This window comes from Oryzias latipes, chromosome 7 (assembly GCF_002234675.1).
Source record: "Oryzias latipes chromosome 7, ASM223467v1".
Lineage (NCBI taxonomy): Eukaryota > Metazoa > Chordata > Actinopteri > Beloniformes > Adrianichthyidae > Oryzias > Oryzias latipes.
The window spans coordinates 779,958-804,335 of record NC_019865.2 but is presented as its reverse complement, the minus strand read 5'-3'; the positions used below and the strand labels follow the sequence as shown (position 1 = coordinate 804,335).

Sequence of the window (24,378 nt, the reverse complement as noted above, 5' to 3'; positions counted from 1 at the left end):
TTTTTCATGCAAATGATTATTAAAATGACTTTTGGTCAAATGTGCCGCCGTCATGTGACTGTCAAAGCTCCTGTGTGAGACAAAGCTCAGGGAATTGGGACGTCTGCTGTTGCTCGCCATCAGAGCGTTGACCTCTTTAGAGGACGGCCTCCAACACCTTCATCAAAAGTTAGAGACTTTTGGATCAAATCCTCCGATATGTCCACAGAAATGTTCTGGAGGAAAGTCCGCCGACGCAGAGAAACCAGCGAGGCGACAAACAGGCGTCTGAGTATCTTAACCCTTGTGTCATCCCATGACCCCCCCCTTCCATTGAGGTGTTCTCCCTACCATGACAAAGGTGGATAAAGGTGGAAAGATTTCATGTAATCCATGGACACCAGTGAAGATCACAAATCATTGAAGAAAAAGGTTCAGAGCTCTGTCTAGTGGGTCTAGATGACCCAACTCCCAACGTTAAAGTGCCTAGGATAGACCAAGGGTTACAGCAGGAGAAACGGAGCCAAGAGGAGCAGCTGCAGCCGCAGAAAAACTCCAAAGAATGGATTCAGTTTTAGACGACTAAACAAAATTATCACTGGATCTGTGACGGCCAGCAGGAGATTTAGCTCAGAAATGTAGGTCCATGCCAGTGAAACATTTGTTTGTGGACATTTTGGATCCTCTTTGGTTTCTTACAACAATCTGACGTTATGATGCAGCAGTGTGTACAGTATTCCACTAAACTCAGCATCAAAGCCTTACAGACTGAGTTACAGCAAAGAGTAACTTGTTACAGTAAGGAGTTACTCCCAGGACTGCTTTTTGTTACTCCACACCTGTGCTGAGACAAAACTCTGAGATAAGATGTTGATTGGCAGGGACTTGAGTTTCAGCCAAAAGGGAAAAAGTCTCCAACTATTTCTGAGACATCTACCTTAGGACAGGTAACTCTGGAAGTGGTCACACGACCCAGTGTCTTCCACAGAGCTAACCTGTTTGGGGCCTTTTCAGAGCCTCTGATGCCCAAATGTCCCTAAAGAGGAGGAACTGTTGGCCATTTTTAAATGAATGACAAAGACCTGAAGAAGGACTGCATGGTGGTGTAGTGGTTTGCACTCTTGCAGCACAGTGGGAAAAGTTCTGGTTCAAATCCCAGCTGGGTTCCCTCTTCCAATATACCAGCTGGAACCAGTCATTTTATTGATCTCTTATCATTGATTATTGATTCTCTGCCCTAAAGTGGATCCAGATCCTCTGTCCTAAAGTGCATCCAGATCCTCTTGATCCAAACTTCCAGACAGAAATTCCTGCTACTGAACAGTTTTCCAGATTCTTGGATTTCTTCCAGATCATCAAGTTAAATGAAATCTGTGTCCAAACAAACAAGTAAACTAGAATGAATGTCAAATCCATTCACATGTTAGTTTCCTAAAGTTCACCATTGTTGTTTTTCCACATCCAAAGAATCCAAAGGGAACATTCTTAGAACATTCTAGACCCTGGATGGTCACATGACTTTATTCACAGTCTGTCCACACATTGGACTGGAATGATGGACTGATCCGTGTTCATGACATCACACGTGTGTTGTTGCTGTGATTGGTCGGTTTTACATTAGAGTGACATAAACCTACAGTCTCTATTCAGATGGTATTTTCTAATATTAATTCGATTTTTGATTTATCTAACTTTGAAATGATTTTTTTTAATCATTTTAGGTCGATTTGATTCTACCTCAAACAGATTGATCTGGTTGGATCATGGGAACAGAAATTTTACATATCGATTAATCGACTAATCTTTCCAGCCTAGTATTTATTGATCTGGCTGCTTAACCCTTGGTCTATCCTAGGCACTTTAACATTGGGAGGTGGGTCATCTAGACCCACTAGACAGTGGGGTCATCTAGACCCACTAGACAGAGCTCTGAACCTTTTTTCTTCAATGATTTGTGATCTTCACTGGTGTCCATGGATTACATGAAATCTTTCCACCTTTATCCACCTTTGTCATGGTAGGGAAAACACCTCAATGGAAGGGGGGGGGGGGCGTCATCTAAGATAGCACAAGGGTTAATTGTCAGGTTTGAGTTGATCATGTGACTCTGAAAAGCCTTTGAACTATGAAATGAGACATCATTCTTGTACTGCGTACTTACCTTTAGAGTATTCATTTAACGTTTGCCTTTTTTGAACAAATTGTTTTTTAAACTATTGCGCTAACTTTTACCGCATAAATATAAGTAAAATGGCTGCAGGTTTTAGGGGTGACTTGGTGAACAGCATCCAGGTATCTTTGTCTTCCAAATGGTTCAGTCTGGAGGTCCAATCTTCTTGGTCTCAGGTCTGACCTCCGCCTTGGAGTGAACAGTCCTGCACACATTTACATGCATCCAGAAATGTACGACTTCTGCAGGTTTTCTTTCCGCTTTGGAAGCTTCTTTCACCTGCTGTGGAAAAAGACAGAGGAGCACGCAGAGGAACAGAGAAGACGCCGTTTGCTGTTGTGTCTTCTGTCACGCTGTGATCCACACAACAGTTTGCAGATATGGTTTCGTTCATTTAAGAATGTTTAATGTCAGTTTTCAGACATTTGTATTAAAACTACAGACTCTAACCTAAAATACTGAGAGAAACAAATCAAACAGATCTATACATTTTAAATTCCCAGATATTGTTTTTGCTGGAAGTCTGGCTAAAGGTTGTAGAAACCTACATACAACCTTTAGAAACCAAGCAGAGGTTAGTTAGTAGTCACTGGCTGCTCCTCTGGCTTTTTGTCAATAGTTTGAATGATTTCACAGACGGTGAGATCTGCACACAAGCAGGCAGAAAGGCTCTTCTGGGAGCAGCTCGTCTTTTCTTTGCTGATGTGAGGAGAGAGGCGCTCACGGCTGCCGCCTCACCTGCCAGACAAAGCTTCCTAAATCATCTCTTTGCTCACTGCAGGTTTGGGATTGATCCCGCTCATCCCGACCGTCCCGTTTGTTCCTCAGCGTTCCACTCTGCTTTGATCTGGCTGTCTTTGATGTTTTGGTTTGGTGGCTTTTCGCTGAGAAGCCACTTTGTTCATTTCAGAGTTTCACGCGTTTGTGCAGAGACGGACTCTTTGCTCGTCTCAGATCTTTTTCATCAACGTTGTTGATCCTGCAAACCTGCAGAGCAGCGGCGCCTGACTGACCCCCCCGCCTGGTCCAATCAGGTCGCTTCACAGCAGCAGGTGTGCTGAGCCCCGCCACCTTAACGCAGACGTGTCTTCAGAAAACAAAGGGTTCATCTTATGCTTCTGCGTTCATTAGGGTGTAAAAGCAAAGCCATTTATTTCCGTTTTTTGTGTTTTCATAATTTTGAAGGACTTCGTGAGGGATGTTATGCAACATTACCAAAAACGAAAAACTTTTTTTAAATTGTACAGTCCTTTTTTTTTTTTGCATGTGATGCATTTTCTGTTTTTGTTCTTGAGGGTGGAGGTTTAAGCTGCACCTACAGGGAGAAGAGCTCTCCCAGACGAACAATAAACCCACACAATGGTTTGTTCCATGGGGATATTGTCGCATCGCTCTGTCTGTAACTTCAGCCAAACCTGTCAAAAGTGGTGACATAAAGGCTGGCGGAGACAGTCCGACGCATGGCCGTGCAGCGGTTGTGTTTGCGCTGCAGAGTGTGAGCAGACGCCTCTCTGCGACGGCGGTTGCTCTGCATCTGAGGGTGATGGACGGCCTCCCATGCCGTCCTGCGTGACTGGCTGCCCAGATAGCCATCAGTAGCCAAATGAGTTCAGGTCAGGCTCTGTGCTCCACTCCAGCCCTCATTTGGAATGCAAATGCAGAGTCCAAACAAAGCAGACCTTTCTTAGAAGAGCTGCTCCTGGGAGCAGGCTGAGCTTCATGACACGAAGCGGATGAACCCACTTTGAGGATGAATCCTGGACGCATGCAGGTCCAGGATGGGAGGAATCCTCAACCTGCTTAAGGCGTGCGTCTTGGTTCGTCAGGAAAAGCTGCAGGAACCTGGTTTCTCACTGAATCATGTCATGAAGTCACATCTGCATTTTCCCCCTACAGTGTGCCTGACGCTGAAGCTCATGAATCGCAGAGCCGTTTCTCTGTGAAGCTTCTCACAGCCTGTTTGGGAGACGGCGGTTGACTGAAGGACTTGCTGCCGCTTGGATCGGGCCTCCACAGATGCCCGTTTGTTTCCCGGCCTCCAACAGTCGTCCGGTTCTGCTGCCCCGCCTTCTCTGAAACTGGATACGGCTCTGGATTTGTGCTCATTGTTGTTGAACTAATCCTCACAATTACACACAGAGACCCAGAGAGGCTCTGTTCCACAGTATCCAGGAGAGCCGGGGTGGGGACGGGGCCCCCGCTCGGTCCCCCCACGCTCATGGGCACCCTGCTCTGAGGTTAAAGCAGTGGCGTTTCACCTGGCCTTTGCTCAGCTGTCATGGCTGCTGTTACGCTGGGTTATTGTTCCAGGTAGGAAAAGGTGTGTGTACACAAAGGGGGGGCAAAGGGCAGGTATTTCAGGTTATAGCTCGGTGATTCAGAAGGAGGTGAAGGTTTATGTGTGTGAAAACCTCAGATGCTTCTGAGGACCCTGCGCTGCCCCCCCAGGCGGGCAGGAGTGCCGCGCAGCTGAGGCTGATGGCGTCTTACCTGTTGCTGTAATTGGACCAAAGGAGGTCGTTCCCACAGAAGCTGGAGCTGACATCATAAAAACAAAACACCGTACCTGGGGGCTGTTAGGGAGGGTGGAGGGTGGAGGTGAGCGAGTTGTAGGGTGGGAGGCATGCGAGGGGGGGTTCACCACTATCGCCATTGGCTGCTGACAGCGAGAGGACACACCTGTGACCGCCAGAGGCTAAGGAGATTGGCCACGACCTGAAAATTACACCTGTGGGGGAAAAGAGGAGGAGGTTGGGGGGGGGTCAGACTACATGTAAACCAAGCCCTTTACAAATTCAGCCTCTGTCTTGTGGAGGAGCTTAACTGTCCCACACCGCCAAGGAGGGCGCGTGGAAAAAACCGCCTGATCCCGCCAGGAGGAAGAGGAGTGACGAGCTGCAAACTGGTTGGTTTTGGGCTGGGCTCGTCCTCCGACTCAACGGCTGCATCTACCTGGGAGGGACGGCTTTTTTTCTCCTCAACCATTCCAGAGGTCGAGCGTCCTTCAGCGGCAGCAGGAAGGAGGAAGACCAGCCAACGGGGCGCCAAGAGCCCCCACACAATGATGCCTCTTGTGTTGGGTTTCCGGCCGACTGACTGCACCTGGGAAAGACCGGGTAAATTCACCAACGTGACCTCTCCTCCGTCTCCATCTTTAGCTCTTCGGCTCCTGCCGTAACCTGTTGCTCGGCTCTGCGTCTGTGCTAAAAGCAGGAAATGTTCGGCGCTCGGACGGGGGCGAGCTCTCGGCGATTGCGTGTCGGTGAAGGAGAGGTTAGTCGGTTTCGATGCAAAAATACTGCGTATCGTGTTCCAGCAGCTAAGAGAAAGAAAAGGAAACAATAGAAGGCTTCGCTCATTCCTGAACTGGACAGACCAGTCGGAGCAGGTAGAGGCAAACTGCCAGACACGTCAAAGGACTTGAAGGCAGACGCTGACTCCTCTCTGAGCAATAAAAACGACAAACAGGCACAGAGTGACGCCACCAAATCTCTTTACTGGTAATTACAAACGGGTTATCCCAACTGCAGACGGTTCACTGCTGCACATTTGCCTCTAAAGCACTTCGGGCTCAGCTTTGAACTTTTCCTTTACTTTTCCTCTCATTTCTTGCTGCTCTTTAGCTTCTCGGCTCAGACGCGTCCCAACAGGGACGGCTTCCTGCTGGGGAAACGGACACAAAATGTCTGCTCATCTTTCTCTGCGCTCGGCACGTTGAGGCAGAACCGGGCTTTTCGGGGGCAGAAAATGACCGCTGAGCTCTGATCTGGGGCGATTTAGGCCGAAAGGAACCTGGAAGCCGCAGACGGCTGAGAGGCAGGAAAATGGAGGGAGAACGAGGAGGGCATACAGTAGAGCGAGGTGGAGGGCTGTGATTGGTGGAAAGGGAAACATTTGTTCGCTTCTTTCACGCACCTGAATAGCTGCTGGTCACATGAGACGGGACGCTCTCTGCTGCAGCACAGCGGCCACTTCAGCTGAGGACTTCTGGGAAGTTGGACTCAGGTTTGCAGTGAAAACAGTGGAACTTCCTCAGAGGAGAGACGTTGAAACTGCAGATGAACCGAGGCGATGAGTCAGACGTTTGTGGTCCGTTCAGCTTTTCCTGAAGGCATCAATCATTCACAGCAGTTACTCATTCTAATCGTTTTGTCCCATTTTTAGGCAGATTAGGAAGTTATTGGACTTAACGCTTCCTCCGAGTTTCACAAACTGAACAAATTCAAATCAGGTGAATATTTTAGTCTCCCATTTGAAATATTCAAAGCAGAGGCCAGGTAGGGGGTGGAGTAACTCAGGGGGCGGAGCCACCAACGGACACACATGAACCGGCTTTGTCACTCAATGTACATTAAAAAGTAGCTTAGGTGGCACCAGGGGGATGAGAACATCAGAGCGCGGCGCTGCTCCTCTGCGGTCAGGGTGGGGTGGGGGGGTTGAGGGGTTAGGGGGGTCGAGATGAGGGCTGGAGTTAAACAAGGTTTAAGGTTTCCTCGCCATTGTTTTCTCCCAAAGACGGCAACTATTGATTAAGGGCCAGGCCAGTTTACCTATCGGGTTGTTCACTTCACAGCAGAGTCACATTCCAGCAGGGAGGGCAGAGTTACCTGATCAGGCCTCACCCCAGAGCGTGGGTCGCCGTAAGCGGCGCCGACTCACTCTGCTCCCCGCAGCAGAGCGGCTGGGAGTGTGTAGTCAGAGGAGGAGGTTTCTGGACTAATGGAGGACGAGGTGGTTGGTCAGACGTTCAGCGAGCTCTGATCAGGTACTGGTTTTTCCTGAACTTCTCTCTGGGGAGTTTTTCTGGGCTAACACTTTGTTTCTCCTCCTTCCTTCCTTTCTCTTCCTCTTTTCTTCCTCAGATGGCCTGCAGCCCTGGTTTAGAGCGCTGATGATTAACTAAATATGGGTCTGGGAGAGCAGGGCTGCTTGACTTTCTCATTTCACGGGGCCCGCCTGACCGGGAGGAAGACGCCGCGTTCTCAGGCAGCGGGCTGGAAACTCAAGAGCTTTTTCTGCCCCGGCCCCCTCCCTCTAAACACTTTACCTGGGTTTTGTTGCACTCTTTCCTTGGGGTACCATTGACGACGGTAAGGTTACAGGTGCATTTTCTTCTTCCACCTTCTTCTCCCTTAAATTTTCCTGCATTCTGCCCCCCCCCTCCTTTGAATAGCTTTTGTGATGACTGTACACACCTGTTCCTCCTGAAGGAGCACAGAAATGCCTCCAGTGAAAAAACCTGGCCATGGCGATCGGGGGGGAATCTTTACTTAATTTACGGCTGAATGATCGGTTGAAGGGAGCATTTAAAGGTCAGAATGGCGTGCGAGGGTTTCACGCTTTGTACCTGTGAAGGATCCGTGTTATCGAGTAAACGGGGGCTGACCTTCTGCACACACGGCTGACTCGGGTCGGGCCGAGCAGCATTCCATCAGCCTTTCATCACACAGCAAACACAAAGACCCGAGAGGTCCTCCGCCGCCGCTCTCCTTTCCGCCCGCTCCTCATGCCTGACACCGTGGCCGTGAGCGAAGCGTCGCCGGCGTTCTGCCACGTCACCCCTCTTTACACAACCTTCTCCAACAGAACCAGCTCTCCCAGTGGCGCCGGGTTCTAGTCCTGGAGACAAATCTGAAATAACTTGCAGCTACATTTTGGGTGAGGAGCAGCCGTGCCAAACCGTTGGACTAGTCAGAACAGGTTTTGGCAATCATTAACAAGTGTAGCGCAGCGACTGCAGGTTTGCGGTGAAAACCCCCCAGCCACCATGAGGGTTCTGTCACTGACTTCCCTGTTCCTGATGGGGACTCGTGAGTCTGTCTGAAGACGGTCCGGTGGTCTTTGGGGGCCGTCAGCGTGTCTTCTGCTGGCAGAGGAGGTTTGGAGGTGAAGGTGATGCTGCTGCCAGAGCAGCTTTAGGCGACTACCTCCATCTTACGAGGCAGCATTGGATATCATCCCTTTCTCTAATACTGCCTGGTAATGATGATGGTCGTCACCTGCCCGCTGCGACCGACTTACGTCTGCGACCCCCCCCCCCCACCCCCACCCCCATGGATCGGACCAATAGAAATGTCTTCTAGGATCCATCTTACCTGACAGTGATGGACTGTACAGCTGTTGCTCTAACACTGTCTGGTAACGATGTTTCCTGGGGGGCTCTGCCCTGCAATGTGGTTCTCCCGTGGGAGGGGGTGGTCCCTGAAGGACACCGTCCCGGAGCAAAGCTGACTCTTCATCGTGAACGTTTGTACTCCCCACCAAACCGTAGGATGTTGGCGGTTTTCTGCTTGGGTTACATCAGCCGTGCCCCTGGGGGGGGGCGCGGCGCTGTTGATGAATCAAACAAAGAGAGCTGCGGTGTTGACAGACGAGGCATTAGACTGAGCAAAGACAGATGGATCCTGAGAGGAGGAGGACGAGTTCTGCGCAGGAACCAGCTTAAACATCAGCTTTCATGTTCCGTCTGTGTTTTTAACCTCTCTGCTTTCTGTCTGCCTCAAAAAAAGAAAGAAACCTTTTATGGCTGCCCCACCCCACCCAGGTTAAAGAATAGCAGTCAGTTGACGGTTCCACCGGTCCTGCAGGCCTTTATTTCCTTGTCCCCCCCCTTAAACCGCGTCGGGCTTGGAAACAAGGCAGTGATTGGTCCGCCAGCTCTACCTGCGTGGCACATCCTGAAACGTTCCTCATGAAGGCGCCGCTTCCAAAGCTGTGTTTGCTGATGGAGAGCCAGGCTGAAGCATTACAATGATGGGGGGGGGGGGCTGAAACCTACCACAAAGGAGGGTCGAGCTTTTCAAAATGACCCCTCAGAAAATGTCAATGATGTGGGCAGATGTAAAATTATCAAACAGAGATTCAAAAAGGGCGTTAGAAAAAGCAAATAGCAGCAACGAAAACACTGTTTGTGAAAGGAGGGACAGACCCCCCCCATCTATTAGACCTCACCTTTGTTTGCTTACCTGCTCCATTATCCAGCCACAGAAACATCAAATAGGCTTTTTTTCTCTCCACAATTGTCCCTTATCGTGGTTTTATTGACAAGTTCCTTCTATAAATACAATCATGTCAAAAGAAGCGTCTCAGCCAAGCAGCTCGGCTTTGCTCTCCTCTCGGTCTGTTTGCCGCCGCCGCCGTGACCTTCTGCGCTCCGGGCCTGTTTCACTGCATGAGTGATGGACGTTGTTCTACGACAAAAGAGGAAGTGCTCACTCCAACCTGTTTCTGCTCTGTTCTCTGTCCTCCAGCTTCATCTTCCTCTTTGTGAAGGTGCAAAGCCAGAAGTCATCCTTCCAGCCTGTTGATTGGCGTCTTACCAGACATGGTTAGATGTAATTATCCGAGTCTAATACTGTCTGGTAATGCCGTCCATTAAACGGCATTGCCTTCCGCTCTTCTCCCTTCCCTTCCTCTTGTTGTCGCGCATCAGACTCGGTTAATGAGCAAACGCAGAGCGGCGGGGCGGCACTTTCCACAGACGTGGACGAGCTGCAGGAAGAATAAATCCTGAATCTGCAGGAGGGTTTTTCCTCACCTTTTTTTTAGCATCAGGTCCTTTCAGCTCCTCTGCTGGGACCAAACCGGAGCATCTATGTCAACATCTGTTTGATAAACTTCTGCTTCTGTGAAATGTTGAAGACTCTACAGTCTGAAAACACTGTTTGTACTGCACTAAAAATGTAAGGCATGAAAAATAAAACAGTTTCAGTGGAAAATGTTCTCCCTGGTTTGTCTTTTTTCAAAATAAGAATTTGGAAAGTTTAGTTTAAAGCCGTCTGTCGGACCTCCTGGACACGGGAAGCTCTTCTGTGGGACACGGAGGAATGCCGAGCCCCCGTCAGGTGTGGATCGGGTTTCAGCAGAACAGAGCCTCTTTCTCAGCGCCTGGTTTCACCCGTGAGGTCCCTCCATCGGCTAAGCCCCCATTGTGCTCTCTGAGCCGCCGTCCGGGGCGTCCTCCTCTGCATCAGGAGCAAAGCTCCTCTGTCTTCTCGGGGTTCCATGTGGACGAGGACATCCGTCTCCTTCTGGACAGTGGAGTCAAACGGGTTTGCTTGGGAGCGTCTGAGCCTCCAACTCAGTGATCTTAACGGCTAAGAAAGGAGTTTCCCAGAAACGCCACATCAGTTTCTCCTCATTTTAGCTTCATGCTGAACATTTGATGAAGCCGACAGAGGAATGTGTTTTTGATGGGGGGAAAACGTTGAAGGTCTCTTAGTTTCCTTCACGGTCAAATGCAATGACTGATTTTTAGATTTACTGCCCCATTGCATTGTGGGTTAAACATCCAGAACCTGGTCCTTAAAGCAAATCATGTCATCATGTTTCTCTCATCGCTGTTGAGTTTCTGGTAGAGAGAAACATCAGTCTGAGGTCTGTTTGGGAAGATTGATCAAATTTATTCATTAAATAATTCAACTAACAAAATTTTTTAAACTTTCCTTTAACTCTGGAGAATCCAAGTACAATTTTAAAGTTAATTTGACTATTTTTGTTTGTTAGTGTATTCTGGGTCAGAACAATTACCCCAAAAAAAGTGATGAAAAACAATAAAGTACAAAAAATTAAATAAAAAAAGAGAGCCACATTTGACCCTGTCTCCAAAAAACAACTTTATTTAGAAAAGAAAGTGGAAAAAAGAACCGAAGAGGCTTTTGTTGGCCGTTCAGAGCAGAACAGGGAGGGCCCATTTTCTATGGGTTCTAACAGACAAGGCTGGGGCAAAAGGGGCTTTTAAAAGCAAGCATGAAAAATAAATGACCTTAAAAACCATCTTTGATTAGAAAATGATAATGCACTCCAGGAAAAAAAGATTGGAATTCATCATTTTCTGCACTGAAAAAAGAATCAGGAATGTCGATAAAAAGCAGCAAAACATCAGATTTAAAGTGTAGTTTTGATATAAACTAGACTATTATCATTGAATTGCTAATTTACCATTTTTTTACTCCTTATTTTACTCCTCAATAAATAAATAGCATTTATTTTTAGTGATTATGGATTTGACTGCAAAGACCTTCATTCTCGTGCAGAAACATTAGAGGCATTTGTCTTCACCTCTGTGCTGCTGGAACAGGTAACATGAAACCAGAGCAACAGTACTTTTCATCTGAAACTTTGAAAGTTGAATCTGGTTAGTTTGACTCCTCTGACTTGCTGTAGTTTTTTTCTGCATTCAGATGAAAAAAAAGGGATTTTCCAGAATCTGTTGCTTCTTTGGTTCCGTTTGCAGAGATTAGAGATGAAGGATAATCTGCAGGTTGGGAATGTTAAAGCATGACTTTCTGTATGGCGTTATGTCCCCTCCCTGACATCACGACGTGGAATCACATTCCTGTGCTGCAGACAACCGGTGGTGGATTCCTGCACCGGTCTGAGCACGCTCAGTGCAGTCAGACCAGATTCCTGCAATACTGCCGGCTGTGGAGAAGTGAGCAGGGTTCACTGAGCCGGGTCTCTCCCTGGAGGGGAACACGGCGGAGCCGAAGGCTGCCACAGACCTGATCCCCCGTAAAACTGATGTCATCTGGATCCACATCTGATCCATCTGGGTCCAGAAGACCGGTTTGCTGTCAGCACTGGGGTGTGTGTGTGTGTGTGTGTGTGTGTGGGGGGGGGTGCTTTGGTGGTGGAGATCTGGGTTGATATCTGGAGCCTTGGGGGGGGGGGGGGGGGGGGGTCCTCTAGACAAACTGTGCCATGTGTGGCAGAAAGCGTCATGGCTTAGCTTCTCAGATATGTTTTTCAGACTTTGCAGTTGTTTTAAACCATATTATCTACTTTGAAACGTTCTAAAGCCAAACGTTTTCGAGGAAAACCTGTCAGTTAACCTCTTCCTGTCAGCGCAGCTGCTGCTGCTTCAGGTAGATTGTGCAGATAGCCTCCATACTTGAACCCTGTAAATCATTTCCTGCTGGGATGTAAACTCACCACTGAGCTCCTCAGGAGATGCAGACGAGAAGCTGTGAAAGCATGAAACCAGAGGACGGAGTGATGTTCCTGCCAGGTGTGCATTTCCACCTGGTTGATGTTCGTGAGGTTAAACTTGGGGGAAAAGATGACCTGCAGGGTGTCGGCACGGACACCTGAACTGCAGAGGGAGTGTAAAAGGTAACATGATTCTGGACTGTAAAGGTAATTGTTAGGATGACTCAGCCATAATCCAGTGACATTATAATCAATCATCCACTGACAGGACAGTGTTTGTGAAAGGGGCGGGGCCCAAACAAAAGTAGTGGATAGAAAGAGTTCAAGGCGATTGAACAGACAGAAACACACGCCACTCAGGCTCGGGAGAATCTGCCAATCAAATGTTTGAGGTGGGGGCCAGTGGGATCTACATGCTTTTATTGAGGCATCTGATTGGTTAGTTTATAACATGAACAATTTGTTAAAAAGAGAGAATATCATTAAAAAAAAGAGAAAAATCTAGAACACATAAAAAAATAGGTACCAGCCGTTCATTTCTCTACAAAAGCCAATGTTGGTTATTTGGAGCCAGCAGCTACTTCCTGTTTGGAACGCCAGAGGGGGGGGGGGGGGGGGTCACTCAGTCCAGTCAATGGTGGTCATTGGAGGAACTGCAACATGTGACTTTGTGGCTTAGTTTCCCCAATTGTGGTTTTTTTTGTCCCTTCAAATTTCCCAAATACAGGTGGGATTAATTTCTATCGGCCGTTAAAGATCTGATAATCGGGTTTTGACCGACCGGTAAACCTTACCGAACTGCTGGATCATTCTGTCTGGTTCTGTACTGCGTCCTGACCCGGATGGACCTGTGCTTCCTCCCAGAGCACAGCAAGAGGACAGGTACTCAGCTGAGGTGTTTGCAGGTTGACTCTACCTATTCTTCTACCTGCTGAAGATCAGCTAGAGTCAGATAAAATGAACTATAAACGACAGAAACCAGCTGGAGAGTAGAAAATGAAGACGAGGTCAGAGACTCACCTGTCGCCATCCTGAGAACATCACCAGACGGTGTCAGTCAGAGGTCGCTGTGTTTTCTGGGTGTCCCAGCTTGGGTGTTTTCTGGTTTGTGTGTCTCAGGTTGTGTGTTTTCTGGTTCGTGTGTCTCAGGTTGTGTGTTTTCTGGTTTGTGTGTCTCAGGTTGGGTGTATTCTGGTTTGTGTGTCTCAGGTTGTGTGTTTTCTGGTTTGTGTGTCTCAGGTTGTGTGTTTTCTGGTTTGTGTGTCTCAGGTTGTGTGTTTTCTGGTTTGTGTGTCTCAGGTTGGGTGTATTCTGGTTTGTGTGTCTCAGGTTGTGTGTTTTCTGGTTTGTGTGTCTCAGGTTATGTGTTTTCTGGTTTGTGTGTCCCAGCTTGTGTGTTTTTTGGTTTGTGTGTCTCAGGTTGTGTGTTTTCTGGTTTGTGTGTCTCAGGTTGGGTGTATTCTGGTTTGTGTGTCTCACGTTGTGTGTTTTCTGGTTTGTGTGTCTCAGGTTGTGTGTTTTCTGGTTTGTGTGTCTCAGGTTGGGTGTATTCTGGTTTGTGTGTCTCAGGTTGGGTGTATTCTGGTTTGTGTGTCTCAGGTTGTGTGTTTTCTGGTTTGTGTGTCTCAGGTTGGGTGTATTCTGGTTTGTGTGTCTCAGGTTGTGTGTTTTCTGGTTGTGTGTCTCAGGTTGTGTGTTTTCTGGTTTGTGTGTCTCAGGTTGGGTGTATTCTGGTTTGTGTGTCTCAGAATGTGTGTTTTCTGGTTTGTGTGTCTCAGGTTGTGTGTTTTGTGGTTTGTGTGTCTCAGGTTGTGTGTTTTGTGGTTTGTGTGTCTCAGGTTGTGTGTTTTTTGGTTTGTGTGTCTCAGGTTGTGTGTTTTCTGGTTTGTGTGTCTCAGGTTGTGTGTTTTCTGGTTTGTGTGTCTCAGGTTGGGTGTTTTCTGGTTTGTGTGTCTCAGGTTGTGTGTTTTCTGGTTTGTGTGTCTCAGGTTGTGTGTTTTCTGGTTTGTGTGTCTCAGGTTGTGTGTTTTGTGGTTTGTGTGTCTCAGGTTGTGTGTTTTGTGGTTTGTGTGTCTCAGGTTGTGTGTTTTGTGGTTTGTGTGTCTCAGGTTGTGTGTTTTTTGGTTTGTGTGTCTCAGGTTGTGTGTTTTCTGGTTTGTGTGTCTCAGGTTGTGTGTTTTCTGGTTTGTGTGTCTCAGGTTGTGTGTTTTCTGGTTTGTGTGTCTCAGGTTGGGTGTTTTCTGGTTTGTGTGTCTCAGGTTGTGTGTTTTCTGGTTCCTGCGTCTCAGGTTGGGTGTTTTTTGGTGTGTGTCTCAGGTTGTGTGTTTTCTGGTTTGTGTGTCTCAGGTTGTGTGTTTTTGGTGTGTGTCTCAGGTTGTGTGTTTTCTGGTTTGTGTGTCTCAGGTTGTGTGTTTTCTGGTTTGTGTGTCTCAGGTTGTGTGTTTTCTGGTTTGTGTGTCTCAGGTTGTGTGTTTTCTGGTTTGTGTGTCTCAGGTTGTGTGTTTTCTGGTTTGTGTGTCTCAGGTTGTGTGTTTTCTGGTTTGTGTGTCTAAGGTTGTGTGTTTTTTGGCTTGTGTGTCTCAGGTTGTGTGTTTTCTGGTTTGTGTGTCTCAGGTTGTGTGTTTTCTGGTTTGTGTGTCTCAGGTTGTGTGTTTTCTGGTTTGTGTGTCTCAGGTTGTGTGTTTTCTGGTTTGTGTGTCTCAGGTTGTGTGTTTTGTGGTTTGTGTGTCTCAGGTTGTGTGTTTTGTGGTTTGTGTGTCTCAGGTTGGGTGTTTTTTGGTTTGTGTGTCTCAGGTTGTGTGTTTTCTGGTTTGTGTGTCTCAGGTTGTGTGTTTTATGGTTTGTGTGTCTCAGGTTGTGTGTTTTCTGGTTTGTGTGTCTCAGGTTATGTGTTTTCTGGTTTGTGTGTCTCAGCTTGTGTGTTTTTTGGTTTGTGTGTCTCAGGTTGTGTGTTTTCTGGTTTGTGTGTCTCAGGTTGTGTGTTTTCTGGTTTGTGTGTCTCAGGTTGGGTGTATTCTGGTTTGTGTGTCTCAGGTTGTTTGTTTTCTGGTTGTGTGTCTCAGGTTGTGTGTTTTCTGGTTTGTGTGTCTCAGGTTGGGTGTATTCTGGTTTGTGTGTCTCAGGTTGTGTGTTTTCTGGTTTGTGTGTCTCAGGTTGTGTGTTTTCTGGTTTGTGTGTCTCAGGTTGGGTGTATTCTGGTTTGTGTGTCTCAGGTTGTGTGTTTTCTGGTTGTGTGTCTCAGGTTGTGTGTTTTCTGGTTTGTGTGTCTCAGGTTGGGTGTATTCTGGTTTGTGTGTCTCAGGTTGTGTGTTTTCTGGTTTGTGTGTCTCAGGTTGTGTGTTTTGTGGTTTGTGTGTCTCAGGTTGTGTGTTTTGTGGTTTGTGTGTCTCAGGTTGTGTGTTTTGTGGTTTGTGTGTCTCAGGTTGTGTGTTTTGTGGTTTGTGTGTCTCAGGTTGTGTGTTTTCTGGTTTGGGTGTCTCAGGTTGTGTGTTTTCTGGTTTGTGTGTCTCAGGTTGTGTGTTTTCTGGTTTGGGTGTCTCAGGTTGTGTGTTTTCTGGTTTGTGTGTCTCAGGTTGTGTGTTTTTCTGGTTTGTGTGTCTCAGGTTGTGTGTTTTCTGGTTTGTGTGTCTCAGGTTGTGTGTTTTCTGGTTTGTGTGTCTCAGGTTGTGTGTTTTCTGGTTTGTGTGTCTCAGGTTGTGTGTTTTCTGGTTTGTGTGTCTCAGGTTGTGTGTTTTCTGGTTTGTGTGTCTCAGGTTGTGTGTTTTCTGGTTTGTGTGTCTCAGGTTGTGTGTTTTGTGGTTTGTGTGTCTCAGGTTGTGTGTTTTGTGGTTTGTGTGTCTCAGGTTGTGTGTTTTTGGTTTGTGTGTCTCAGGTTGTGTGTTTTCTGGTTTGTGTGTCTCAGGTTGTGTGTTTTCTGGTTTTGTGTCTCAGGTTGGTGTTTTCTGGTTTTTGTGTCTCAGGTTGGTGTTTTCTGGTTTGTGTGTCTCAGGTTGTGTGTTTTCTGGTTTGTGTGTCTCAGGTTGTGTGTTTTCTGGTTTGTGTGTCTCAGGTTGTGTGTTTTCTGGTTTGTGTGTCTCAGGTTGTGTGTTTTTTGGTGTGTGTCTCAGGTTGTGTGTTTTCTGGTTTGTGTGTCTCAGGTTGTGTGTTTACTGGTTTGTGTGTCTCAGGTTGTGTGTTTTCTGGTTTGTGTGTCTCAGGTTGTGTGTTTTATGGTTTGTGTGTCTCAGGTTGTGTGTTTTCTGGTTTGTGTGTCTCAGGTTGTGTGTTTTGTGGTTTGTGTGTCTCAGGTTGTGTGTTTTTTGGCTTGTGTGTCTCAGGTTGTGTGTTTTCTGGTTTGTGTGTCTCAGGTTGTGTGTTTTCTGGTTTGTGTGTCTCAGGTTGTGTGTTTTCTGGTTTGTGTGTCTCAGGTTGTGTGTTTTTTGGTTTGTGTGTCTCAGGTTGTGTTTTTTGGTTTGTGTGTCTCAGGTTGTGTGTTTTCTGGTTTGTGTGTCTCAGGTTGTGTGTTTTCTGGTTTGTGTGTCTCAGGTTGTGTGTTTTCTGGTTTGTGTGTCTCAGGTTGTGTGTTTTCTGGTTTGTGTGTCTCAGGTTGTGTGTTTTCTGGTTTGTGTGTCTCAGGTTGTGTGTTTTCTGGTTTGTGTGTCTCAGGTTGTGTGTTTTCTGGTTTGTGTGTCTCAGGTTGTGTCTTTTTTGGTTTGTGTGTCTCAGGTTGTGTGTTTTCTGGTTTGTGTGTCTCAGGTTGTGTGTTTTGTGGTTTGTGTGTCTCAGGTTGTGTGTTTTCTGGTTTGTGTGTCTCAGGTTGTGTGTTTTCTGGTTTGTGTGTCTCAGGTTGTGTGTTTTCTGGTTTGTGTGTCTCAGGTTGTGTGTTTTCTGGTTTGTGTGTCTCAGGTTGTGTGTTTTCTGGTTTGTGTGTCTCAGGTTGGGTGTATTCTGGTTTGTGTGTCTCAGGTTGTGTGTTTTCTGGTTGTGTGTCTCAGGTTGTGTGTTTTCTGGTTTGTGTGTCTCAGGTTGGGTGTATTCTGGTTTGTGTGTCTCAGGTTGTGTGTTTTCTGGTTTGTGTGTCTCAGGTTGGGTGTATTCTGGTTTGTGTGTCTCAGGTTGTGTGTTTTCTGGTTGTGTGTCTCAGGTTGTGTGTTTTCTGGTTTGTGTGTCTCAGGTTGTGTGTTTTCTGGTTTGTGTGTCTCAGGTTGGGTGTTTTGTGGTTTGTGTGTCTCAGGTTGTGTGTTTTTTGGTTTGTGTGTCTCAGGTTATGTGTTTTCTGGTTTGTGTGTCCCAGCTTCTGTGTTTTTTGGTTTGTGTGTCTCAGGTTGTGTGTTTTCTGGTTTGTGTGTCTCAGGTTGTGTGTTTTCTGGTTTGTGTGTCTCAGGTTGGGTGTATTCTGGTTTGTGTGTCTCAGGTTGTGTGTTTTCTGGTTGTGTGTCTCAGGTTGTGTGTTTTCTGGTTTGTGTGTCTCAGGTTGGGTGTATTCTGGTTTGTGTGTCTCAGGTTGTGTGTTTTCTGGTTTGTGTGTCTCAGGTTGGGTGTTTTCTGGTTTGTGTGTCTCAGGTTGTGTGTTTTCTGGTTGTGTGTCTCAGGTTGTGTGTCTCAGGTTGGGTGTATTCTGGTTTGTGTGTCTCAGGTTGTGTGTTTTCTGGTTTGTGTGTCTCAGGTTGTGTGTTTTCTTGTTTGTGTGTCTCAGGTTGTGTGTTTTCTGGTTTGTGTGTCTCAGGTTGTGTGTTTTGTGGTTTGTGTGTCTCAGGTTGTGTGTTTTGTGGTTTGTGTGTCTCAGGTTGTGTGTTTTCTGGTTTGTGTGTCTCAGGTTGGGTGTATTCTGGTTTGTGTGTCTCAGGTTGTGTGTTTTCTGGTTTGTGTGTCTCAGGTTGGGTGTATTCTGGTTTGTGTGTCTCAGGTTGTGTGTTTTCTGGTTGTGTGTCTCAGGTTGTGTGTTTTCTGGTTTGTGTGTCTCAGGTTGGGTGTATTCTGGTTTGTGTGTCTCAGGTTGTGTGTATTCTGGTTTGTGTGTCTCAGGTTGTGTGTTTTCTGGTTTGTGTGTCTCAGGTTGTGTGTTTTCTTGTTTGTGTGTCTCAGGTTGTGTGTTTTGTGGTTTGTGTGTCTCAGGTTGTGTGTTTTGTGGTTTGTGTGTCTCAGGTTGTGTGTTTTTTGGTTTGTGTGTCTCAGGTTGTGTGTTTTCTGGTTTGTGTGTCTCAGGTTGTGTGTTTTCTGGTTTGTGTGTCTCAGGTTGTGTGTTTTGTGGTTTGTGTGTCTCAGGTTGTGTGTTTTGTGGTTTGTGTGTCTCAGGTTGTGTGTTTTGTTGTTTGTGTGTCTCAGGTTGTGTGTTTTTTGGTTTGTGTGTCTCAGGTTGTGTGTTTTCTGGTTTGTGTGTCTCAGGTTGTGTGTTTTCTGGTTTGTGTGTCTCAGGTTGTGTGTTTTCTGGTTTGTGTGTCTCAGGTTGTGTGTTTTCTGGTTTGTGTGTCTCAGGTTGTGTGTTTTGTGGTTTGTGTGTCTCAGGTTGTGTGTTTTGTGGTTTGTGTGTCTCAGGTTGTGTGTTTTGTGTGTCTCAGGTTGTGTGTTTTGTGGTTTGTGTGTCTCAGGTTGTGTGTTTTTTGGTTTGTGTGTCTCAGGTTGTGTGTTTTTCTGGTTTGTGTGTCTCAGGTTGTGTGTTTTCTGGTTTGTGTGTCTCAGGTTGTGTGTTTTCTGGTTTGTGTGTCTCAGGTTGTGTGTTTTCTGGTTTGTGTGTCTCAGGTTGTGTGTTTTCTGGTTTGTGTGTCTCAGGTTGTGTGTTTTCTGGTTTGTGTGTCTCAGGTTGTGTGTTTTTCTGGTTTGTGTGTCTCAGGTTGTGTGTTTTCTGGTTTGTGTGTCTCAGGTTGTGTCTTTTTTGGTTTGTGTGTCTCAGGTTGTGTGTTTTCTGGTTTGTGTGTCTCAGGTTGTGTGTTTTGTGGTTTGTGTGTCTCAGGTTGTGTGTTTTTTGGTTTGTGTGTCTCAGGTTGTGTGTTTTATGGTTTGTGTGTCTCAGGTTGTGTGTTTTCTGGTTTGTGTGTCTCAGGTTGTGTGTTTTATGGTTTGTGTGTCTCAGGTTGTGTGTTTTCTGGTTTGTGTGTCTCAGGTTGTGTGTTTTGTGGTTTGTGTGTCTCAGGTTGTGTGTTTTCTGGTTTGTGTGTCTCAGGTTGGGTGTTTTTTGGTTTGTGTGTCTCAGGTTGTGTGTTTTCTGGTTTGTGTGTCTCAGGTTGTGTGTTTTATGGTTTGTGTGTCTCAGGTTGTGTGTTTTCTGGTTTGTGTGTCTCAGGTTATGTGTTTTCTGGTTTGTGTGTCCCAGCTTGTGTGTTTTTTGGTTTGTGTGTCTCAGGTTGTGTGTTTTCTGGTTTGTGTGTCTCAGGTTGTGTGTTTTCTGGTTTGTGTGTCTCAGGTTGGGTGTATTCTGGTTTGTGTGTCTCAGGTTGTGTGTTTTCTGGTTGTGTGTCTCAGGTTGTGTGTTTTCTGGTTTGTGTGTCTCAGGTTGGGTGTATTCTGGTTTGTGTGTCTCAGGTTGTGTGTTTTCTGGTTTGTGTGTCTCAGGTTGGGTGTATTCTGGTTTGTGTGTCTCAGGTTGTGTGTTTTCTGGTTGTGTGTCTCAGGTTGTGTGTTTTCTGGTTTGTGTGTCTCAGGTTGTGTGTTTTGTGGTTTGTGTGTCTCAGGTTGTGTGTTTTGTGGTTTGTGTGTCTCAGGTTGGGTGTTTTTTGGTTTGTGTGTCTCAGGTTGTGTGTTTTCTGGTTTGTGTGTCTCAGGTTGTGTGTTTTATGGTTTGTGTGTCTCAGGTTGTGTGTTTTCTGGTTTGTGTGTCTCAGGTTATGTGTTTTCTGGTTTGTGTGTCCCAGCTTGTGTGTTTTTTGGTTTGTGTGTCTCAGGTTGTGTGTTTTCTGGTTTGTGTGTCTCAGGTTGTGTGTTTTCTGGTTTGTGTGTCTCAGGTTGGGTGTATTCTGGTTTGTGTGTCTCAGGTTGTTTGTTTTCTGGTTGTGTGTCTCAGGTTGTGTGTTTTCTGGTTTGTGTGTCTCAGGTTGGGTGTATTCTGGTTTGTGTGTCTCAGGTTGTGTGTTTTCTGGTTTGTGTGTCTCAGGTTGTGTGTTTTCTGGTTTGTGTGTCTCAGGTTGGGTGTATTCTGGTTTGTGTGTCTCAGGTTGTGTGTTTTCTGGTTGTGTGTCTCAGGTTGTGTGTTTTCTGGTTTGTGTGTCTCAGGTTGGGTGTTTTCTGGTTTGTGTGTCTCAGGTTGTGTGTTTTCTGGTTTGTGTGTCTCAGGTTGTGTGTTTTCTGGTTTGTGTGTCTCAGGTTGTGTGTTTTCTGGTTTGTGTGTCTCAGGTTGTGTGTTTTCTGGTTTGTGTGTCTCAGGTTGTGTGTTTTGTGGTTTGTGTGTCTCAGGTTGTGTGTTTTGTGGTTTGTGTGTCTCAGGTTGTGTGTTTTTTGGTTTGTGTGTCTCAGGTTGTGTGTTTTTTGGTTTGTGTGTCTCAGGTTGTGTGTTTTCTGGTTTGTGTGTCTCAGGTTGTGTGTTTTCTGGTTTGTGTGTCTCAGGTTGTGTGTTTTGTGGTTTTTGTGTCTCAGGTTGGGTGTTTTCTGGTTTGTGTGTCTCAGGTTGTGTGTTTTCTGGTTTGTGTGTCTCAGGTTGTGTGTTTTCTGGTTTGTGTGTCTCAGGTTGTGTGTTTTTTGGTGTGTGTCTCAGGTTGTGTGTTTTCTGGTTTGTGTGTCTCAGGTTGTGTGTTTTCTGGTTTGTGTGTCTCAGGTTGTGTGTTTTCTGGTTTGTGTGTCTCAGGTTGTGTGTTTTATGGTTTGTGTGTCTCAGGTTGTGTGTTTTCTGGTTTGTGTGTCTCAGGTTGTGTGTTTTCTGGTTTGTGTGTCTCGGGTTGTGTGTTTTCTGGTTTGTGTGTCTCAGGTTGTGTGTTTTCTGGTTTGTGTGTCTCAGGTTGGGTGTATTCTAGTTTGTGTGTCTCAGGTTGTGTGTTTTCTGGTTGTGTGTCTCAGGTTGTGTGTTTTCTGGTTTGTGTGTCTCAGGTTGGGTGTATTCTGGTTTGTGTGTCTCAGGTTGTGTGTTTTTCTGGTTTGTGTGTCTCAGGTTGGGTGTATTCTGGTTTGTGTGTCTCAGGTTGTGTGTTTTCTGGTTGTGTGTCTCAGGTTGTGTGTTTTCTGGTTTGTGTGTCTCAGGTTGTGTGTTTTCTGGTTTGTGTGTCTCAGGTTGTGTGTTTTGTGGTTTGTGTGTCTCAGGTTGTGTGTTTTTTGGTTTGTGTGTCTCAGGTTATGTGTTTTCTGGTTTGTGTGTCCCAGCTTCTGTGTTTTTTGGTTTGTGTGTCTCAGGTTGTGTGTTTTCTGGTTTGTGTGTCTCAGGTTGTGTGTTTTCTGGTTTGTGTGTCTCAGGTTGGGTGTATTCTGGTTTGTGTGTCTCAGGTTGTGTGTTTTCTGGTTGTGTGTCTCAGGTTGTGTGTTTTCTGGTTTGTGTGTCTCAGGTTGGGTGTATTCTGGTTTGTGTGTCTCAGGTTGTGTGTTTTCTGGTTTGTGTGTCTCAGGTTGGGTGTATTCTGGTTTGTGTGTCTCAGGTTGTGTGTTTTCTGGTTGTGTGTCTCAGGTTGTGTGTCTCAGGTTGGGTGTATTCTGGTTTGTGTGTCTCAGGTTGTGTGTTTTCTGGTTTGTGTGTCTCAGGTTGTGTGTTTTCTTGTTTGTGTGTCTCAGTTTGTGTGTTTTCTGGTTTGTGTGTCTCAGGTTGTGTGTTTTGTGGTTTGTGTGTCTCAGGTTGGGTGTATTCTGGTTTGTGTGTCTCAGGTTGTGTGTTTTCTGGTTTGTGTGTCTCAGGTTGGGTGTATTCTGGTTTGTGTGTCTCAGGTTGTGTGTTTTATGGTTTGTGTGTCTCAGGTTGTGTGTTTTCTGGTTTGTGTGTCTCAGGTTGTGTGTTTTGTGGTTTGTGTGTCTCAGGTTGTGTGTTTTTTGGCTTGTGTGTCTCAGGTTGTGTGTTTTCTGGTTTGTGTGTCTCAGGTTGTGTGTTTTCTGGTTTGTGTGTCTCAGGTTGTGTGTTTTCTGGTTTGTGTGTCTCAGGTTGTGTGTTTTCTGGTTTGTGTGTCTCAGGTTGTGTGTTTTCTGGTTTGTGTGTCTCAGGTTGTGTGTTTTCTGGTTTGTGTGTCTCAGGTTGTGTGTTTTCTGGTTTGTGTGTCTCAGGTTGTGTGTTTTCTGGTTTGTGTGTCTCAGGTTGTGTGTGTTTTTTCTGGTTTGTGTGTCTCAGGTTGTGTGTTTTCTGGTTTGTGTGTCTCAGGTTGTGTGTTTTGTGGTTTGTGTGTCTCAGGTTGTGTGTTTTCTGGTTTGTGTGTCTCAGGTTGTGTGTTTTCTGGTTTGTGTGTCTCAGGTTGTGTGTTTTGTGGTTTGTGTGTCTCAGGTTGTGTGTTTTGTGGTTTGTGTGTCTCAGGTTGGGTGTATTCTGGTTTGTGTGTCTCAGGTTGTGTGTTTTGTGGTTTGTGTGTCTCAGGTTGTGTGTTTTCTGGTTTGTGTGTCTCAGGTTGTGTGTTTTCTGGTTTGTGTGTCTCAGGTTGTGTGTTTTCTGGTTTTTGTGTCTCAGGTTGGGTGTTTTCTGGTTTGTGTGTCTCAGGTTGTGTGTTTTCTGGTTTGTGTGTCTCAGGTTGTGTGTTTTCTAGTTTGTGTGTCTCAGGTTGTGTGTTTTCTGGTTTGTGTGTCTCAGGTTGTGTGTTTTTTGGTGTGTGTCTCAGGTTGTGTGTTTTTCTGGTTTGTGTGTCTCAGGTTGTGTGTTTTCTGGTTTGTGTGTCTCAGGTTGTGTGTTTTTCTGGTTTGTGTGTCTCAGGTTGTGTGTTTTATGGTTTGTGTGTCTCAGGTTGTGTGTTTTCTGGTTTGTGTGTCTCAGGTTGTGTGTTTTCTGGTTTGTGTGTCTCAGGTTGTGTGTTTTTCTGGTTTGTGTGTCTCAGGTTGTGTGTTTTCTGGTTTGTGTGTCTCAGGTTGGGTGTATTCTGGTTTGTGTGTCTCAGGTTGTGTGTTTTCTGGTTGTGTGTCTCAGGTTGTGTGTTTTTGGTTTGTGTGTCTCAGGTTGGGTGTTTCTGGTTTGTGTGTCTCAGGTTGTGTGTTTTTGGTTTGTGTGTTCAGGTTGGGTTTTCTGGTTTGTGTGTCTCAGGTTGTGTGTTTCTGGTTTGTGTGTCTCAGGTTGTGTGTTTTTCTGGTTTGTGTGTCTCAGGTTGTGTGTTTTCTGGTTTGTGTGTCTCAGGTTGTGTGTTTTTGTGGTTTGTGTGTCTCAGGTTGTGTGTTTTTGGTTTGTGTGTCTCAGGTTGTGTGTTTTTTGGTTTGTGTGTCTCAGGTTGTGTGTGTTTTTGGTTTGTGTGTCTCAGTTGTTTGTGTTTTCTGGTTTGGTTGTGTCTCAGGTTGTGTGTTTTCTGGTTTGTGTGTCTCAGGTTGGGTGTATCTGGTTTGTGTGTCTCAGGTTGTGTGTTTTCTGGTTGTGTGTCTCAGGTTGTGTGTTTCTGTGTTTGTGTGTCTCAGGTTGTGTGTTTGTCTGTTGTGTGTCTCAGGTTGTGTGTTTTCTGGTTTTGTGTCTCAGGTTGTGTGTTCTGGTTTGTGTGTCTCAGGTTGTGTGTTTTCTGGTTGTGTGTCTCAGGTTGTGTGTCTCAGGTTGGGTGTTTCTGGTTTGTGTGTCTCAGGTTGTGTTTTGTGGTTTGTGTGTCTCAGGTTGTGTGTTTTCTGTTTGTGTGTCCAGTTGTGTGTTTTCTGGTTTGTGTGTCTCAGGTTGGTGTTTCTGGTTTGTGTGTCTCAGGTTGTGTGTTTTGTGTTTGTGTCTCAGGTTGGTGTTTTCTGTTTGTGTGTCTCAGGTTGGGTGTATTCTGGTTTGTGTGTTCAGGTTGTGTGTTTTCTGGTTTGTGTGTCTCAGGTTGGTGTATTCTGGTTTGTGTGTCTCAGGTTGTGTGTTTCTCTGGTTGTGTGTCTCAGGTTGTGTGTTTCTGGTTTGTGTGTCTCAGGTTGGTGTATTCTTGGTTTGTGTGTCTCAGGTTGTGTTGTTTTTCTGGTTTGTGTGTCTCAGGTTGTGTGTTTTCTGGTTTGTGTGTCTCAGGTTGTGTGTTTTGTGGTTTGTGTCTCAGGTTGTGTGTTTTGTGGTTTGTGTGTCTCAGGTTGTGTGTTTTTGGGTTTGTGTGTCTCAGGTTGTGTGTTTCTGGTTTGGGTGTCTCAGGTTGTGTGTTTTCTGGTTTGGGTGTGCTCAGGTTGTGTGTTTTCTGGTTTGTGTGTCTCAGGTTGTGTGTTTTTGTGTTTGTGTGTCTCAGGTTGTGTGTTTTGTGGTTTGTGTGTCTCAGGTTGTGTGTTTTTTGGTTTGTGTGTCTCAGGTT

At 46.1% G+C, this 24,378-nt stretch overlaps 2 long non-coding RNA genes and 2 other non-coding genes across 4 annotated transcripts; 3 read left to right on the top strand and 1 right to left on the bottom strand.

Moving 5' to 3' along the window:
* Window positions 1-3,399: 3,399 nt before the first annotated feature.
* On the bottom strand, window positions 3,400-8,188 carry LOC105354304. The gene is made up of 2 exons (XR_002873497.1): window positions 6,065-8,188; window positions 3,400-5,251 (listed from the first exon to the last, which is right to left on the bottom strand). It is a non-coding gene; the product is annotated as an uncharacterized LOC105354304 (long non-coding RNA).
* LOC105354305 lies at window positions 5,180-9,871 on the top strand. Its single transcript, XR_002290492.1, has 2 exons — window positions 5,180-5,265; window positions 9,400-9,871. It is a non-coding gene; the product is annotated as an uncharacterized LOC105354305 (long non-coding RNA).
* On the top strand, window positions 8,057-8,154 carry mir200b (microRNA 200b). The gene has a single exon (NR_107113.1). It is a non-coding gene; the product is annotated as a microRNA 200b (primary transcript).
* Window positions 8,217-8,313, top strand: mir200a (microRNA 200a). Its single transcript, NR_107112.1, has one exon. It is a non-coding gene; the product is annotated as a microRNA 200a (primary transcript).
* Window positions 9,872-24,378: the final 14,507 nt, after the last annotated feature.